Here is a 20,130-nt window from a genome sequence, read left to right on the forward strand (position 1 = left end):
GCCATCCAGCCAATTCTTAACCCAGCTAAGAGTACACCCATCCAAGCCATGGGCTGCTAGCTTCTCCAGGAGAATGCTGTGGGAGACAGTACCAAAGACTTTACTGATATCCAGGTAGATGACACCCATATGTTTTCCTTCATCCACTAGGTCACTTGGTCATAACAGGAGATCAGGTTGGTCAAGCAGGACCTGCCTTTCCTAAATCCATGCTGGGTGGGCCTGATCCCCTGTTTTTCTGTGCGTGCTTCATGATGGCACTGAAGATGATTTGCTCCATAACCTTCCCCAGCGCTGAGGTCAGGCTAAAAGGCCTGTTGCTCTCCCGGACCTTCCCAACTTGTTGCCAACTGGATATCCAGTGGAAAACCAGTGGTTAATTCAGCTCAGCAGAAATAATGTCCATCATCACTTGACCAAACAGGCACGACAACGGAGAGAGTGGACAGAGTGATTCCCTCCATCGGCTAAGCCAATACAAATGCACAATAGGCTGAGGTGAGAACATCTCATCTCTGAAGATTCCTTCACTTGTGCATGGTCGTCCTTTCCTCACAGGGCATGTGCTCCAACCCGTAACCATCCTGGAAGATTGACTCCTCCACTCAACTCCACAGTTGGACTCCTCCATTTAACTCACTCTGGCTTATGGAGGTCCTACTTCTGCTGGGTTAAGAGAGTGGGAGTGGATCCAGTATTTCAAATGTGATCTGGGAGGTCCTATCTCTCAGTCTACTGGCTGTGACCCTCTTTGTGCAGCCCAGGAGGCCACTGGCCATTCCTGCTGCCAGGGCACAGGGCTGCCCACCCTCAGCTGCCCACCAGAGCCCCAGAGAGATGCTTCCCAGCCAGGACCACGACCCAGCCTGGGTAGCTGCAGTGGGGCTTCCTTCTCAGGGGCAGTGTGGGTATTCCAGCTTTGGTATAGTGTCCATAGTAACTGTCTGTCAGTAAATGGTTGAACCACAGAACCATGAAAGACAGGCCTGGATTTGAGCAGCCTGCTCCAGTGGAAGATGTCCCTGCACATGTCAGGGAGGTTGGAACTAGATGGTCTTTCAGGTCCCTTCCAACCCAAGCCGTTCCATGAGTCTATGAAACTATTCTATGAGTGTCTAAATCATGTCATTACATTGACATTCTTTTTCCTTTGTATTATGAATAGCAACATAAATCTCTTAAAATAATTTCATATTTATTAAAAATAACTAGCAGAAATCTACTTCCATGTCTATAAACACTGATTAATTTCTCTGTACATACATATACCTTCATAACATCCTTCAACTTCTTTGAAGCAGCACATAAGCAGTACAGCTGTTTGCCAAAGTGTGTCACCTTCACCTTTGTCACTCCTAAGAAATTTATCAGTGACACAAGAGCCCCTTGGCCTCCCAAAGCTGGAGCAGGAAGAGCTATTCTTTGTGACTTTGTCATTGCAGTCTTATTTCCAAGTAAGAGCTTAGTACAGGTTTAGAGAAATTGAAGTCTGTTTCCCATTGTCTTCTACTAATCCATGCAAGATATTCTCAAATCCCACCTATGCTTTTCCAGAGCAAGGTGGTGTGGTCTCTGTAGCTCTTCATAGCACAGTAAGGCCTCAGACATCACTTTTTGAAGGGTAGTGGTCTCTCTTTTCTGGACAAATGAGAAAAAAGTCAGTAACCAAACTTTTGAATGGTACTAACTAAAGTCAGTTCCCAAAGATATTCCACTAAAATCTCTTTGAAAGTGTGACATGGACTAAGGGTTCTCTTCAGCAAGTCCTGTTTGGCATACCCTGGAAGCATATACAGAATATCTCTGGCAATTATGTCTTCTATGACAAGATCTGCATTTGGAAATAGTAAAGTTATTATGTGAAAGGAAGGTCAAATACTTAAAATTCTACACCCTCAGAATGAGCCTTTATCTAGTCTGGTATCAGAGATGTCAGCTTAAGAGTTAATTAAAGGCAAAGTAATTACAAACTGCTTCACAACACCTCCCATTCTAGTAGTTACAAGTTTGGGAACATGCTTAGCTGGAGTTTACATTTGCACCAGGTATTTAACAGGCACTGATGAGTTTTTGTCATGAATTTGTCATTATTAAGTCATTTTTATTTATGGTTTCTGAAACTTCCTATTGGAATGAGTCCTACAGTTTAACTGTGCTTTCCATGTGTGAAAAAATATTCACCCATAACATTACTATAGAAACTCACCGTCCACAGTAAAAGGAAAATAAAACTTCTCCTTAAAAGAGAAGCATAATCTTATGCTGCAATAAGATTGGTAATATTTTCCTCTTTTTCATGATGCAAATAACTCTCTGTGGTTTATAATGTCAAAAATTCGAAAAGAATGCAATGAGTGTATAATTTCTACTGTGTAGCTTTCTTTTATTTTTGATGCATCACACTGGCATGTTTGTGTCTTTCTAGTTGGAAAATAGCCATTACGAGAGGTGTCCGGATGGAAGAGGGGCTTGTAGTCATCTCACCAGCAGCTGTGGGCCGCCAATGGTCAAGCAGGGCAGAAATCTGCTCCAAAGGCAGCAAAGACCCCGGAGGGTCATCACCCACTGCAGACCCAGCACCAAACTGAAGCTGCTGAATTTCTCCTACAAATGCAGCACCACGCAAAAAGCACCTGACTTGTTTCCATATCTGGCTTGGATTTGGAAATAATTTGGTTGCTTTATGTGCAACAAACTCTAATAAACATCCTGAAGAAGCTCAGCTAAATCCTGTTTCCCCAGCCTCTGGATTTATCAGTGAATTTTCATCACTTCCTTATCTTTCTGCTCCAAACAGCTGATGTGCATCAAAGGAATGTTCTGGGCAGGGACAAACCAACCCCTGGTGTTGCTGCTCGGGGAGGGCATGATCCCATCCAGATAATTCCCAGTGCCCAGGCTTACCTGTGGCAGAAAACCCTTACAGCCTATGGCATGGGGTACTGCTGGGCAGTGCCCAACATACTCCATTTGGGCTGGATCCTTGAAAACAGTCAGGTGTCTCCCCATGTACACACGGGCTGGACTTACGCATTTCCATTAAGCATGAGATTCCCATTCCCCATGCAGCAAGTGCTGGCTGGATATGCTCCTACCAGAAAAGTCATCCTCAGACCTCTTCAAAAAAGCTGGAGGCAGATATTTGGTGCTTAGGCCTTCTGCTGCTGACTTCTGGCATGGGCTTTGGCTTGTTCTGTGGACCTCAAGTGAACCATAAAGATCTGAAGGTATATCTGAAAGAAAACCATGTTTCAGAAATAAGAAGGCTGCAAAATGACCATTTCTGTCAGGTTTTGCATTGGACACTCAAGATTGTATTGTTTAATGTATTTCTGAGTTGACAGTGCATTGGAAGACCTATAGTATCCCTGGAATAAACAAAATTCCAATTTTTAAGACAAACTGATAGAACAGAACAGATAATTTTTAGCTCAGGCACTGAGCTGAGCACAGTCTAAAGAGTTCTCCATCTCAATCCAGACTGCAGACAGAACTTCTAGTGTGCTAAGCCCTGCACTTTTCTGTTTTGGCAGTTTGTATGGTTTGTTGTTACTCCAAATGTTTTTTGTTAAATACCAAGAATAATGAGACACAATTTTCTTCCCAATGGACCATGACACATAATGGTTAAATCTGCTAAAAGGAATGTGTACATACTGCCAGCAATCGAGATGAGGTCAGTGACAGAAGTAGGGGTGAGTGGGCAAAATGCATACACAAAAAAATCCATTAACAGTTTTGCTAATTACATTTTTGTGCTAATTAGAATCAGAAGCTAGCCAAGAAGAACTGATCAGAAGAGCCAATGGTCGGTTGCCACTGTTATTTTCTAGAGTACTTCTGTTAAACATCCACATGAAAAGAAAATGATCATGACTTCAGTTCAGCAACTGTTCTTGCATGAGACCACAAACCTACTTAAAAAAAACAAGTTGATTTTTCTTAGGGATAGTCCAAAAGATCCAAGTGCAATGAGGATCTGGGCATGTTCCTGTATGCATCAGTCTATGTGCACCCCTCGTCCTGGTATTGAGAGTCTCCACAGGCAGCTCAGGGCTGTGCCATACATGCAAAAGAGTTTAATCACCTGGCACAGGTCTGGAAGGTGGCATAGCACTTCATTAGGGGACTCAGCAGAGCTAGGCGTAAGAGTTTTGGTATTCAAACCAGCTCCTGTCAGCATCATACAGTCTGGGGACATCCTGATGTAGTGTTTAATTGACAAAATCTTCAAAGCTTGTCCTTTACATAGATGGATATTACCACTCTTTCAGAAGTAAGGCATAGAGACAAGGGATGGGCTTTGGTTGAGAGCAAGCAGGTAGCTAAGTTCAGGACAGAGAATCTCTGAGGGAGTGGTGTCTCTTTTAACTGTTTCAGAAACATTCAGCTCTGAGTACAGCTCTGCACATGACAGGTCAGGCTGTCCTTCTTCCCCCACCACTTTAGTCTAACATCACTAGCTGAGGCTTTTATTAAAATTGCAATGGTAGATCTTCAGGATTTTGGGGGGTTTTTTGTGTCTTTTGATAGGAGGAAAGATAATGAAATACCAGACACATTATTCAGCAAAGTGGCTGCTACATCATAGAGACCCATGTCAGGGTTTGTGAACTACAAAGGAAATAAGTGAATGTAGATCCATTTAGGCTCTGTTTGCTCAGAATTCTTGGTCACCATCCCAGACCATTACAATTTCACAGGACATAGCAATGATAGTTGTCCTACAAGTCTACCCATCTGTACTTAATAAAAGTTTGTATTTTAAGCATTGCAGGACTGATCCAATGGAAACCACAAACCTATTTGGTTTCTCTCACAAGAAGTGCCAGACAGCAAGCAGGAACTGAGGATACCTCAATAAAAAAAACAAGAAGTCTGACCTATCTCTTCTGACAGAGTATAACTTCTCTCAAGATGAGACAGTTTCCTCATGAGATCACTGGGAGCTTGTGCTAAGTCTAGTAACAATAATATTTTTACAAAAGAGCAAGAAGGGCAGGTACATAATTAGCTGCCCAGTGAAATGATAATATTTTTCTTTTTTTTCTTTTGTGATAAATGACATCAAATCTCAAGGCTGGTTTTATCAATAAAGGTTTCTTCTTTCTTCAGTGCAGTGATTTACTGCATCCTTTAACAACATGAGTCCCTTAGTGCAGTATGTTTTAGTTTTAATGCAATCTTAGGTAAATATATATGGAATTTTTGATTCATGTGGTATTAGAAGCACTTCAGAATGCTTTGTTTAACTTGTAATGGCTATGTCCCAGTCTGAAGAATTAATTCTACTAGATTGTAGAAAAGTCCACAGAAATCATGTTACTTTCACACAAATAATCAGAGTTCTCTTTACATCCCTATGCATGGTAACAGTATTTTTGCTGTAAACAGGTTCCTGGACAACAGATAAGTACAAATCATACTTATGTCTTTGCTCTGAACTCAGGCCACTGGAACATCATTAGCACAACAGTTTGCACTGTGGCCCAAGCAATTCTGTGAGAAGCTGTGCTGAGAATAACAGTGTTTTAACAGTAGATAATCGATTGCTTTGGGGGTTCGTGCTAATTATGAAAGCTATAATTTATTTGGCATTCCAGGCTGAGCAGGCAAAGAGGTTACATGGTTTTTTATCCAAATCAGAACTAAGAGATTTCTGCTTAGCATCATCTACTTTTGGTATGTCAAAGTGAAAATGAATCAGCCTTCATTTCCAATAGACTTGGATGAGTTTGGTTGCTCATTTCCTGTGGGCCATGTAGATTTAAATCTGTCACAGTATAAATATAGGTGTTTAATATCCATTTGTCATGTTTATAAGACTAATTATATCTTTAGGCTGTAACATAGTCAACTGTATCCTAATTGGTCTTTTTGCTTCTATTAATTAATTAATTATGATTAATTTTCATAAAGAAATAATTTGGAATTGAATTGGCATAATAGAAACTGAGTGTTATAAAAATAACTTGGCAAAATGCCCATTTTAGTCTATTAATTCTGCCAAGTGAGTTGATAATAAGATTGAACTGGATTTGAAAGATTAGAGAGACTTGGTTTAGAAGGACATGAGGGTTAGTTCCATACAGTTTTTCAGCTGCTTAAAGGCAGACTGTACTGGAATTTTTGTCTGTACTTTAGTGATGAACTCTTTCTATAATCTTCTTCTGGCAGAAAAAAATAGTGCCAAAATTTAAAAATATATATATATAATAGAAGTACCTGAAGATTTTTCTTTTTCCACTTCAGCTTTGGATGCTGAAATCAATCCACACACAGTCCCAAAGTTTATTAACACAGAAGCTTATGTGTCAGGGCCTGAGGGATAACTGGTCAGGTGGCCCACATGCTGCAACAGAGTACTCGGACTGCTCAATTTAAAATGTTTTTATTTTATGTTGCAGACCATAGGCAGAGGAACATGGCAAAATTAAATCAAAGGGCTCAGTGCAAGACCCCTTGCACTTGTGGCTTCTTTCACTGATTTTGCAGAAATTGTTTCTCCCTGTTTCAAGTACAAGAGAAACTACACAAATCATTGAAAATAGAAGTGACTGGCCATAGAAGGAAATAGCTAGAAAAAGCAGACAAACACAACCCTGATGAAATCGGCAGCCTTCTCAGACCATCAGGTTTGTCTGTTTGATGGATGATGAAGCCCTGTTTGCAGCTTCTAATGCCTATTTTAAATTTATCATTCATATATCAAAAAGTCTTTGCAAGTTCAAATGTGTCTTCAATTTTGTTAAGACAGATAAAAAAAATCACTTTTTGTTTCTGTTTTCAGCAACACTATTATAAGGCATTGTGTGAACCCTATTAAAAATGTCTTACTATTATTCCATGGTTGCATCTTTATATGCATACAGGTTTTCCCTGCACTTGTGGCACCCAGGTTAAACATTTTTATAGCATGCCCAAAGCAATGCACGAAAGCAAAGAACAAGAGTTATCAGTCCAGTATATCCAGAAATATATCTGACATGGTACAGTCCTTTTTAGTCAAAGGCCTGGGGACAGAAACTGTGTAAAGCCATTTAGTCATGGACTTTACTGTCCAGATACAGAGCGGGTTGCACAGAAAAGCTGCAGATGTCCCATCCCTGGAGGTGTTCAAGGCCAGGCTGGGAGGAGCTCTGAGCAACCTGGTATGGTGAAAGGTGTCCCTGTCCATAGGAGGGGTGTTGGAACTAGACGATTTTTAAGGTTCCTTCCAACCCAAACCATTCCATGGTTCTATGATATTTCCTGAGGTGAAGATTTTGTTTGTCTCTTCTAACAACCTGAGCCAGTTTTAACAAGCCTGGAAATTCATACCTGTTTGTGGGCCTTCTGAGGGCAGGTGGCTGGAAGGAGACCTCCAACAGGGGTTGGATGTTATTCCATGAAAATTTCGTGTTCTCCACGAAAAAACCTGATTATTCCCCTTAACAATCAAAACCCTGTCAGGATGACAAGCATTCACTGTGTCTTGCAACCAGGAGGAACTTACTGTGATTGCTTCATAAGACTGTTATCCTGTATCTTGGGGATTAGGCTCTCTGGAAGAAACACCTCCTTCTAATGTGGCTGGCAATTCAGTAAATCTGAATGTTGAGGGTAGAGAAGAAACATCAGAAGTTCTGAGAGCTGCTGGATAATTGGTCTTTGCCGCCTTTCAGGTACTGCCTAATACTCCTTCCTGATTCCCCTGCCAGAAAGATGAGCCAGGTGTGTGCAGAAAGGAGAAGAAACATGAACTGTGGCAGTAAACAACCTGACATGTGGAGGTGTGGATTGGAGCCCACGCAGCAGCTGTGTTTTCCCTCCAGGAGCCTTGGAGAGTCCTGGCCCTTTCTGCCAGCCCCATGTCCTGGCATGACCCAGGCCAGGGCTTGCAGGCATCACACAGCCTGGTTTCCATCGAGGAAAGCAAGGCAAACTTGGCACACTAGCTCCCAATTCCCTGTCCAGCTGGCTGGACACAAAGCCGAGCAGGAGGAAACAAGTATCTGTAGACCCTGCTGTGAGCTGAAATGGAGGACATGAATCAGGTGTTCCCTTCTCCCAGCTGTGTCAAAGGCACTGTAAACTCCGAGAAAAGAGAACAAACCTGGGCAACAGTGAAGTAACATTGTAAAGCTCCTTTGCTGCACCTGTCAGAGCCATCAATATTGTTTTATGACTAGTTTTCTTGTTTCCAGAAAACATATTCAGTAGCCAAGGGTTGTGGGTCTGTGCTAGTTCTGCCCTTGATTCCAGGTGTCATGCCTGCACAGCCTTCCTTGAGGTTTCCTTAGATGATGCGTGTCTACACTTCTGGGTGGGACACATCACCCAGCTACTATGGGGCAAAGGACAGAACAAGGGATAAGAACAGAGCAAAAGATCTCTGTTTTCTTTGGGCTTCTAGTGCAGAGAAGGTGAAAGGTGGATATGTTTCACCACCTTGCTTTGATGTGTACTGAGTTAAAAAGAAAGGCCACAAGAAGGTGACTTCCAAATATAGCTTAATGGTCCACATTTAGGTCATGGATACATTTTGCAATCATAATAAATCTTAAAATAGGTCAATATATCTGCTGTTCAAGATGGACCACAGTTGTAGAAAAAGGTGTAAAATATTTTATTCATAAGTCTAGCAAGACTGGGAACTCAATCCAAATGACTGTGCTGACCTACTTTTCGTGAATACCTGATCTCACACAGCTGTGCTGCTTGTCTCAAAACCAGTAGCACCACAGGTGAACCTGTCATTCTGTCCACTTCAGAGTAGTGAGTTAAAACATGACTTTTAGCCCCAATGTTTTTTTCTTTGTGTTTTATTGGAATTCATTGCAGTGATAGAATGATTTTTCTTTGTTTTTACTATCTGATTTTGGTCAGACTTGCTGGCTTAGTACTTGCTGAATGTAAAAAAACCCATCAGAATGAAGCATTAAAATAATGTTGCTGTCTTTCTTGGAACCTGGAATCGTACCTACTGCAGCATCACTACAAAAAATATGCAAAATACATATGCTTGTTCACTGTGTTTTAAAACCATGTCTTGTCAGTGATACACTCTTTCTGTGGTGGAATTCAATATCCTGAAGTGGAAATTTCCTATCAATTAAGTCTTTTTAAAATTAATTTATGGATACTTAAATTACTGTCACTTATTTGAAACCTCTTACAAAATGGACCTTGATATTCTACAGATCTTTGTAAAAAAAAAAACCCTGAATTTGGCACTCCTCTCCATTTTCCTTTTCCTTCTTGTAAGTAACAGCTTTTTTCTGTATTTTTATTCTTCACCGAAACATGGTGCTCTCCTTTTTTTTTAAATAAAGAGCAGCACACTACGTGTTACATGCACTAATGAATTGGCATTTATAAAACAGAATGTATACCGTATCTAAGACAACTGTGAAAATGCCTGAGTTGCTGCACTCTCTAAATAGAGCACAATTATGGCATACGGTTGGAGTGCTTTTATCTGTACTGCCACTGCTGGAAATTTAACTGTGTATGTGACCTGAATATTTAGAGCTCAATGGAAAATTCCATAAACGCAGTGTAGCTTCAGAGCACCTAACAGCTGTTACAAATATTATACTCGTTATACACCATTGCTAAATTATACATATGAAGTCCTTCTCCCATTCTGGGTGTATTCTATCACTTCTGCTTCTGCAGTATTTTAACAGGCCCTTTGAAAAATGCAACAACTAGGGGCTAAGTAGCTTGCATAATAATTCAGTGGAAGTCTTTCCTGTCCGTATATTCATACTCCTTCCTGGCTGGGCACAGTTAATTTTCAAACCCAAAAATGCAGGAAGAAACTATATCATAGGTAGACCACATTTACTGTGTGCTTTTGTTTGCTTAGTTTGATATGCATGGTAAAAGCCACTACTTAGCTGAGCAAACACAAAAAGGGAGGGAGCAGCTTTCCAGTGTTAGAATGTTTCTTATTATAGTCGGATGGAGCAGAGGTGTAGTATATCCATGGATGCTCCCTTTCACTCTTGATTACTACAGGACTACACTGACGCTGCAGAGAATCATTGTAATAGGAACGGCAGAAACAACAAATGAGAGATTTTATGAGAGCAAAAGAGAGATTTTGTAAAGCACTGTGTTTAAAATAACACAGCAGTTTAACTAAGATTACACAGGCTGCAGACTGGCTTCCTAAATAGTGATTTTTCCTGCCTCCTACTTATAGTTCAGTTCCTCCTGCCTTTATGCTGTTGCAACATATTAAAAGATTCTTTGCTGCAGAGAGAAGCAAAGTGCTAAATGTGGTGCACCCAACAGCCAACCTGCTGCTGCAGCACTGCACTGGCTGCATAGAGAGACAGGGCAGGTGAGGAAGTGTGAGTTGGCATCCACCTAGGAGTTCGTGACTGCCAGACTCAGTCTCAGTAACACAGAGGAATTAAAGTTAGTCTAGAAGTAATGGCAGTTTCTCTATCTAAAAGCCAGGTCAGTGCGGCAAAGTAATATCTACGTGGGGAGGAGCCAGGAAGGCTATAAATTCCAAGCCCTTGTCTATCACTGAGCAGGACCACATCAGTCCTGACAGTACTTGTCTAGCTTGGTTTCACAGTCTTCCATAGGTGACACCATCTCTCAAGGCCATCTGTTCCAGCACTTCTCTGTCCTTGCCCTTCTAAAGTGGGGATTTTGTGTCAAATGCCTATCATGAATCTTTATTGTAGCAGTACATGCCTGTTACTACTTGCCCTAAAGGAGCGGAAACAGAACAGATTGTCCCTTTCCTCACTGCAATATTGCCTCTGCACACTGTTCCTCTCAGTAACCCCTCATTAGTACTAATAAGAATCATCTCCTCCATCTGTGGTATGGCGAGGAGATTGTATGCGTGGCTCTGTCAGTAAAAATGGGAGACCAGAGACAGAGAGAACTAACCAGCTGTCTAAATCAGGGTAATGGCAATCTGCCCGACGTACTAGTGTATGTCAAAGGAGAGCTAAAAATAATCCTTGCTCCACTGAAGCTCTTGAGCATTCCTACAAGGAAACAGTCCTTGAGTACTCCTCATCACTGGGAACATGATTGTAGGAGACCCTTCTTGTAGAAGACCCAGCCTTATGGATGGATTAGTTCTGTTGGTTAGAGCACAGTGGTAATAATGCCAAAGTCATGGCCACAGGCCATTCACTTAAGAGCTGGACTCAACAGTCCTTGAGGGTCCCTTCCAACTCAGAATATTCTGTGATTCTGTGATTTATGCAGATCAGACTATTTACAAGCACTGCAAGTCAACAATTTTAGGAATATATTTTTTACCTGCTAAACTCATGAGATTTAAAGTCAAGCTAATGTTTAAAAGAGGTGATGAAAATTACTTTATTATTGGTTCACAGCTTAGTCCTGTGACCACCTCACATTTCAATACAATTGAATTGGATAATTGCACTACTGAAGCCTTTGCTCTGTGTTCCCTGTCCCTGGCTTCTTTTGAATAATGCAGAGACATCAGAGAAGGTTAATGTCATTGACTATCTCTGTTCTTGAAATACTTTGCATTGTCTCTGGGTCTTCACCAAACTGTCTAATGGACCACATGTTAAGGCCCATTTTGAGGGTCAGAGTCATGGCAAAGGTAACACTGTGCTCCACAGCCATGTCAAAATAATGTAGTCACATCCAAGAACCTTCACCAGGGGTTCCTGACAGTACAAATCCTGTCAGCCAAATCCAGCCAAAGGTGAATTTGATCTCAAAAAAAAATAACTGGAAGAAAATATAAATTTTTTGAGTGTTAAATGAGAAAAATATTTGAGGATATGACAGGGGATGTTTAACCAAAAGGATTTGGGGGAAAAAAAATCACCATTTTTTAGTACAGCAAATACTCTCTAGCATAGGAGACACAAAATATCCCTGACCACTCAGGTATGATTTATAATGCCCTCATGTTGTCAGTAGATTTCTCAGTTCAATGAGGTGAATTACACAATGTCATTAAAACTGAAGCAACTCATGCAACTTGCTGAAGCTGCACTTTATTAAAATGCAATGGAAATGCCTTAATGAAGGAACTTTCTTACAGTCATTCTCCCTTCAGGAGAGAACAGTACATTCATGTTCTGACAGACAGAAGGAACCCCCTCCTGTACACAGGGAGTGCTGCTGGTGGAGCGGGGACTGAGAGCAAGGCAAGGATCGGCTTCTTTCCCTTACTCACACACTCACACCACCCCTGAGATGACCCAGGCAGGGAGCCTGGGTGCACCGTGGTCTTACATGCCCAGAGAAACCCTCAGTGGCATAAGCAAAGCTGGAAACTCCACTCCTCACATCACACTGGGTACAAACTTCTCAAGGGGGCTCATGGACAGATAGAAACGTGGTCTCAGGGGTGTGGGGAGCCTGGGCCAGGGCCCAGTGTGGGCCTGGGAAGGAGGCATTGTGCCAGCCCCAGCTTTGGGTTAATGAAAACATGAGTGACTTCTGAGAGACTCTTTGTACTCACTGGGATTGTAATTTAAAGGCCCAGGTCTCTTCCAGTCCAACACGATTAGCATCACCTGCCACTTATTTCCTTCTAATTGTAATTTCTGATGTAAAGCACCTCTCATAGCACTTCAGTGACTTCTCTAAATTTCCCTATTACTATTTTGACATAATAATAACAATTTTGAGACTGTATTTGAGACTTGTTATTTAATTCATATGCAAAACAAAAAATATTTTCAGTGTCAGGCATGTTACTGTCTTTTTATCACACTAAGTTAATAGCCTCACTCTCTTGAGAAACTGAATATAAATCCTGGTCTTATGGTACAAAGCATATTAGACTGGCTTTTCTGGGATTAAAATTTTGGCTTTATCTTGAATTTATGACCTGACATTTTTTTCAATGTTCTACCCTGCTGCTATCCTTTCTCCTGAGGGAACCCTACTCACTTCACCCAGAGTCACTGGAAGTTATTGAAGAATCATAGAATCATGGAATGTCTTGGGTTGCAAGGGACCTTTGAATATCACCTAGTCCAATATAGTCCAAACCCCTGCCAGGGGCAGAGACACCTTCCACCAGACCAGGTTTCTGAAAGCCCCATCCAGCCTTGTCTTGAACACTTCCAGGAACGGAGCATCCACAAGATTTCTAGGCAACCAGTTCCAGTGCCTCATAATCCTCATTGCAAAGAACTCCTTCCTTATATCTGATCTAAATCTATTCTCTTTTATTTTAAAACCATTAATAGATTCAGTACCAGAGACTCCAGAAACCTTACCCTCAGCAATGACATCATCAGTTAGCATTACCCTTTGGGAAGCAGTATTTTGCTAGTTCTCCCAGTTTAATTGCACATCTCTGAAAAACTCAGATCCTGGATTTGCAGGACAGGGAATGAGGCATTTTACAAGAAAAAAAAAATGTTTGGAAAAGGGAAACTATAATGGACTGAAATACCACAGCACAGATAAAAATTATTTAAATGTTATTTTAAAGCCCTTCTGATTTCAAAACTAACCTGAAAATTTTGCTTCCCTCTGACTCATGATACTAATCACAGTGAACAAATCCTAACTGTGAATATTTGTGTACTTAATTCCAATGCCTTGTAAAGGGAATGCAATTGACAGCTACCGTGGCTGTATTTGGAGCAGTACTCGGGGTCTTTTTGTTTAAGTGAAGGATTTTCTTTCACTGGAGAGCAGAAACATAAAGTTGTTTTTTGTTGCAGTAATGTGATAAACCTGGTATTTCCATCACACCTCCCATCCTTATATTCACCCTGATGCCTTTTATAATGAGAAAATCTCACTAAAAATCTCTAAAACTGTTTTGTCCCCCACAATTGTTTTGGGTGAGGTTAGAAGGGAGGGTGACTGGCAGGAGCAGGAAGAGTTAAGGCTCCCAGGCAATACAAAGCACATAAAGTACTATTGATCCAGCCCAGCCCAGCAATGACTAATGGCCATGGCAGCCATGTAACAACATGTATGAAAGCAGTTGGTGTCTCCGAGCAGCTCTTTCTTGCAAGTCCCAGTGACACTGAGTGGTGACACCTGCCCAGTGTCTTAGAGTGATAGCCATGCTTGTGGCCAGGCTGGAACTCCTTGAACTGGTGCTGCTGGGTCTGACCTCAGAGCAGACAAGCAGAATGAGAAGATGGGGTTCTTGCACTGTTGCCATAACCCCTTCTCCCTGCAGTAGCAGCCAGCTATACCAGCTGTGGATTAGGACCCCGGCGTTTTACGGGGTCCTGTAGAAAGAGTAACAGAAAAGTGGTAACAGAAATTGTAACAGAAAAGGGATTCTGCACTAAGGAGTTTCCAGGCTAAATACCCACCCTGTACATAGACAGCTTCATTCCTTAAGCTACCTATCTCGAGTCCTTTTCCCAGTTAAAAGCATTTTTGGAAATTTAAAAGGATAAAAATTCAGTTCCATCTTTGTTTTCTAGTCCTTATTTCATGTCTCAGAATTCCATATGGATAGTTATTGATAGTTATTAACCCATGGAGGTTCTCCTGTACTTTTTGATTTCTATCTATCTTACCTTGTAAGAAATAAAGCCTGAAACTGAGTCAGCAAAAAGCATACAGGCAGCAATTCCCCATCCTGTGTTACATGTACATAGCAAGAATAAACAGCAGATGTCAGCACTAATCCAGAACTTGAAATCACAGAATCACAGACTATGTATGGAATTTAATCAGACCCCACTTTACTGTCCTCAAAATGCATATGATTAGAATGTGAAGCAACTCATCAAAACTTCTGCTTGGAAACACAAATATATTTATATTTAAAGAACCTTAATAAATTTTATATGTCCCTTCTACATACTGAAATACTCCAGCTAGCAAGGGAACATGTGTCTACAGATAGGTTTTTTGCTTCAACTGTGCCCTAAAAGACCACTAATTCCATACACCTCCCTAAAAATTGAATTATTTTTTTTGAAATGACTTTAGAGGAAATAGTTTGGTAAAGGGCAAGCACAAAGGTTCAAGAGACACCTAATGAGCAAGAAGCAGGCCTGAAAGTGAAGGACAGAGAATCAGAAGCCTCTTGGTGCAGTTGGCTGGTGGGGGCTGTAGTTCAGCCTTGCTTTGGGGTAGAACAGAATGGGATAAGTGAGTGAAATGGGTGTAAGAACACACCTTGTGCAGCCAGATGTAGAAGACTCCCTATCTGTGAAACAAGACCTACAAACCACTGATGGTTTTCCTGGAAATAAAGCATAATTTAGCAGTGCAAGTACACACAAACCATGTGCATCTGCATGCTGAACTACATGAAGATGTGGTAACAGGCGAACAGAATCCTCCCTGCCTAGCCACCACCACTTTGAGGTCAATGCATGATGAATTCCTTCTGAAGGACATGCAGCATGCACTAACACACTGCCTCCCAATCCCTGGAAACTCTTTCACCTCTTGAAAAAGAAGAAAAAAGATCATTTAAAATGGGTTAGAGATTGCATGGGTATTTCCTGCCAGCATGAAGCACAATGATCTCTTCATGGTTTTGACCACTGTCACTAGAGATACAAGAACCTATGCAATACCTATGACAGAGCCCAGGACTGCTCTTTCCAATATCTGTGGTGGGATCTGTCAAATCCTGCAGCAATCTGATGTCTGCAGTAAATCCTCCCTGATAAGGCTGCTCCTAACAGGAATCTTTCAAAAACAGGAAAATATACTAGTCAAAAATAGTAGCAATTGTTACATCAATGCTTAGAAATACGTGGCTTTATTCTGGTGCGTTTTTTTTCCTAGCCTTCAGAAGTGTGTTCCATCAAAATCAAAAAATGATAGGCTTAATGGATTTCTTATCTACAACTATAACTTGGTCTCCAAGGATCACGTTCCTCAACTGACATTGAATGGAAGAGGACAAGAAATATACCCAGGATCAACTACAAAAATAGCTTGGCTATTTAAAATCATATTAGTTCTGGTTACAAAAGCAAATTGACAGCTGTTTACATTATGAACTTAAAAAACTCAGATAGTTCCTCCTGAGCCAAGAGCTAAGTCTCAGTCTGAACAAACTGGCAAGTTGCCCATAGCTACCTTTATTTTTCAGCAACCACCACCACATTACATCCAACTGCCTTTTCTTGTCATTCTTTGCCCCCTGAACTTCTTTGCTCTGTTATTAAAAAAAAAAAAAAAAAGAGTAGACCAATTTGGTTTGATTCATCTTCTCTGACCAGAAGAACATAAGAGGTCATCAATCTTAACTTCTCTGTCAGCACAGATATGTCAAATCAGAATTAAGTGGTGGAAAAATTGTTGAGGGAGAAAGTGGAAAAAACAAGACAAACAAAATGGAAGGCAGTTGTCAGAAGAGAGGAAAAGAAAGAACTACTGCTGAGCTGCTATGCTGCCACTAGCTGATGCTCTGTCAGGCTAGAAGCTTCATTTTTCACGCAAAATCAGAGAAACTGTGATACCTGAGAAGGGCTGCAGGATTTTCATTAATTCAGAGAAAAAATAGAAAATTAAATTAATTCTCCTGGGAATTAACAATGCTTTAATCTCCATTTCTTTAATGACAGAGAAATTCTCCTTTGAAATTAGTTGCATCATCTTTTCTTCGCAGCGTACTCCAGTGGAGGATTACAGTCTTCTCCTGCCTTCACCTGTGAACTGCTCTCCTCAAGGTGTCTTCTCTCCTCTTAAGGGGTGACTGGTTCTTTTCCAAACTAAAGCACAGAAGACTGAATTTTCTACTCATTTCAGCATGCTCTTTATGCACAACAGATGCTCTTATGCATTACCCCAAGGGATAGTATGAGCTCTGTTACACTACGAAGATGAAGAAATTCCAGCAGCTCCACAAGTAAAGTTAAATCACACACTGTCTACCATAAATGTCCCACATCTAGACTTCTGATATAAAAAGTGTTGACAAAAACTTCACCTGCTCTGGATTACCTCTCCAGCAATGACAGAATAAGAATTAAAGTACGTTGGATGAATAAGTAGTTAAAATTCTCTACTCTTAGAATTCCCTGCCAGCCAGAAGAAACATTGAATAGCTGATGGGTGACTTTTCACTTACCTCAGTGGCAGGCAAGGTTAGCTCCAAACCAAACACAACACAACAACCTGACCACACATACACAAGGGTGACCTTTATGTCAGAAACTTCTGTAAATATTAAAAGGCAAGTGAAAAGAGGATTTTAGCCACTGAAGAGTGTCTAGGAATCTGGGAGACATTGAGGACAACAATACAAATGCATAGTATGTAGAAGGTTCTGTCTTGCAACATATCTGGTTTTTATATTTGCATATATTTGCAACATATCGCAAAATATCCAAAGTAATTTCTTTTCCCCATCCATCAGTACCTTTTCTATCCCACATGGACAAGGTCTCAGCCAGACCTTTCTCATCAGAAGTGTACCTCATTCATGCACTGGGTGAACAAATAAACTGCATTATCTGTGATTTGAGAGGGAGGAGGGGTGCATTTAAAAAGGGGCAGAGTTGCTTATTATCTAAGCAGTGTTGGCTTGTGTTCCAAGTAATTTTAGTCCCTGCAGTCATTTCACATGAGAGCAAGCAGCAGCCAGAAGCTAGACCCTGCAGAGCACTTCCTCCTGATGTCCCTTCCTCTGAATCCTCCCAAGGCGGAGAGGACAGATGTTTCTGGGCCACTAGTGCAAACAGGGACCTTCAGATGAAGAGACCCCAAAGTCTATCAGATGTTGCTGACAGTTTCCAGTGAATGAATATAAATTAACATAAATATGCCAAAAACTTCATCCTGGTGGAATGGAACAAGAGAATCATCTAACGTAATGAATGCAAACTTTTTCAGTTCACTGCTTGCTTCCTGAAATTGTTCTGGGCTACTAAAAAGTAATTATTGATACACAGAAGTGTACTGGGTGCTAAAGGGAGCTTTCAAAAAGCAGAGATTTTTTGAAGGTAAAGCTGTAATTTGTGTGCAAACAAGTGAGACTGGTTAAATTTTTTCAAGCACCTTTATAAACAAGGTTATTCATGAAATGCTGAGTGAATTGGAAGTAGGTGGTTCTCTCAGGAATGCTATCATACATTTTCTTTAAAGGAGCTTCTGACCATTCAGTAGCTCCTTTGTGTGCCTTTATTCCTTATCTGTGATCCCATCTGTCACAAGACCTTCTATGTCCTTAAGTATTACCCCTTATGTGACCACTCCAGTATAAAGCAGATTAAATATTTATGTGTGACATAACTATATGCCAGTGGGCAGAGTAAGTGAATATGAGAATGCAGGCCTGTGCAGTTACATAAACGCCTGACTTCGGACAGAAAAAGATGCAACCTTCATCTGCTTGCAGGGATACCACAATTTCTTGTTTATCACTTTACATCACAGAATCACAGAATTAACTAGGTTGGACAAGACCTCTGAGATCATCAAATCTAACCTATGACCTAACACCACCTCATCAACTAAACCATGGCACTGAGTGCCACGTCCAGTCTTTTTTCAAACACCTCCAGGGACAGTGACTCCGCCATCTCCCTGGGCAGACTCCAGTGCCCAAAGGAGTTTATCAGGTTGACAGGTGTGTGCCAACCATCCTTTTTTGATAAGAACACAGACATTTTTGGATTTTCAGGACATTTGACTTGTTTCAATTATCAACAGTGGAACATATTCTAGCAGACGATTCTTTAGGCAGTCCTCTTAGAAAAGTAGAATTTAGCTCATTCATCCATTCAGAGAGATACAGTGATAAAAAAAAATTGTGTGTTCTATCTAGTAAAGACTTTTATAATTTCACACTCCTTGTCACAGTATTATCACTTGCACTTTGTTTTAATAACGGATTGCTGCAAAACCATGAGCAATTCTTTAATATTTTGCATTTTTCTTACTAGCTGCCCACTGATTCAAAGCCTTATTTAAAGAGAGATTGACTCTTTTAATCCCAGCTGACCATAGGGAAAAATTCACAATAGTATCTGAGAGCCTCATACACATTCAAGAATTTAGTTGCACATACTGGCCATGAGAAGGGAGCTATTATTGTCCCCATCTTTGTATTTGGAGAATTAATGCATTGAAACACTGAAATCAGATTTACTCTAAATGTCTATTTTAAGAAAATGAGGGTGTGAATGTTACAGCTCCAGCTCTAAACAGTGATTTTGCAGTAATTCCAAGTCAAACACTTGGGATACAGCTTCCAGGTCCCTTGTGACCCTCTTATTCCTCTCCTCCTGGACTCATGAAAAAGCAACCTTTGCTTCAAGATCCTCCCTGCCTTCCGCTCCTTTTGCTATGATTTATACCCAAACTTCAGAAGAGCCTTTGGGCAGCAAGGGATTGAGATTTGAACTAACCACAGCTCAATAGAGAGCTGGCTAAGTAGGGATCTGAAGTTGAACTTCTCACTTCTTGCAAAGTCATTATAGCAAAAACCAACGACCATCTCCATCAATACTTGGACTTAGTTGAATTTGAAGGAAGCTTGGTTTTGTCAAGCAAGGTAAGTTCAAGAAGTTACTTCATGGAGGGTCTCTTCATTTTTGGACCCTAAATGCTCTCAAAAAAGATGAAGGTGCTGAATTAGTCAGTAGAAAATCATAGGCATACCCAGGAAGAGGGTATTTTCAATGTTCTTTCTATCCTGTGCATTTTTATGTGCTTAGTATTTACTTCATTTCCTGCTGAATTCTCTGTTCTTTAATGCCTCTAATTCAGCCTTGCTCTGAAGCTGCACCTCTGCCCAACTGCTCTATATTTTATGGTATACTCTTAAAAAAAAAAAATTCCTTTCTTTGTGTGTCCTCAGTATCTTACAGAACTCTCTTTCTCACAGCTGCCATCCTGCTATTCTGTTTTTTCTCCATATATTTATATATATTCTAGGACATCTCCCAGGCCATATTTTGGTTCTTTCTGGCACAGCGAGAGATGATCTCAGCAGATCTAGCTGTGACGTGGGGACAAGTCCTTCACATCTCACAAATGGCTTGCTTTGCTTACCCAGAAACAGCAAGAGCCAGGTTGTTCCCAAGAAAAGATTCCTCTTTCACAGAGGAGTGATGTGTCCTCTGTAATATTCGATCCAAAGCCACAGGTGGTGCTCTGGCAGCAGATCTCAGGGGCAGTCTATAGCAATAGTTGCAGCCTCGGATGCTTGAACACTCATGAAACATGCCA

The 20,130-nt window shown here is 40.9% G+C and overlaps 1 long non-coding RNA gene across 6 annotated transcripts in view; it reads right to left on the minus strand.

The window, feature by feature from the left end:
- Positions 1-20,130, minus strand: part of LOC121659628 — a 72,347-nt gene that overhangs the window by 28,864 nt on the left and 23,353 nt on the right. For all 6 annotated transcript variants that reach the window (XR_006014399.1, XR_006014397.1, XR_006014400.1 and 3 more), the window contains exons 2-3: positions 3,096-3,233; positions 1,270-1,638 (exon numbers count right to left, since the gene is read on the minus strand). This is a non-coding gene — a long non-coding RNA (uncharacterized LOC121659628). The remainder of the gene's footprint in view (positions 1-1,269; positions 1,639-3,095; positions 3,234-20,130) is intronic.

This window comes from Corvus kubaryi, unplaced genomic scaffold (genome assembly GCF_017639235.1).
Source record: "Corvus kubaryi isolate FWS band 111438036 unplaced genomic scaffold, C.kubaryi_AGA036_p1.0 137, whole genome shotgun sequence".
Classification (NCBI taxonomy): domain Eukaryota; kingdom Metazoa; phylum Chordata; class Aves; order Passeriformes; family Corvidae; genus Corvus; species Corvus kubaryi.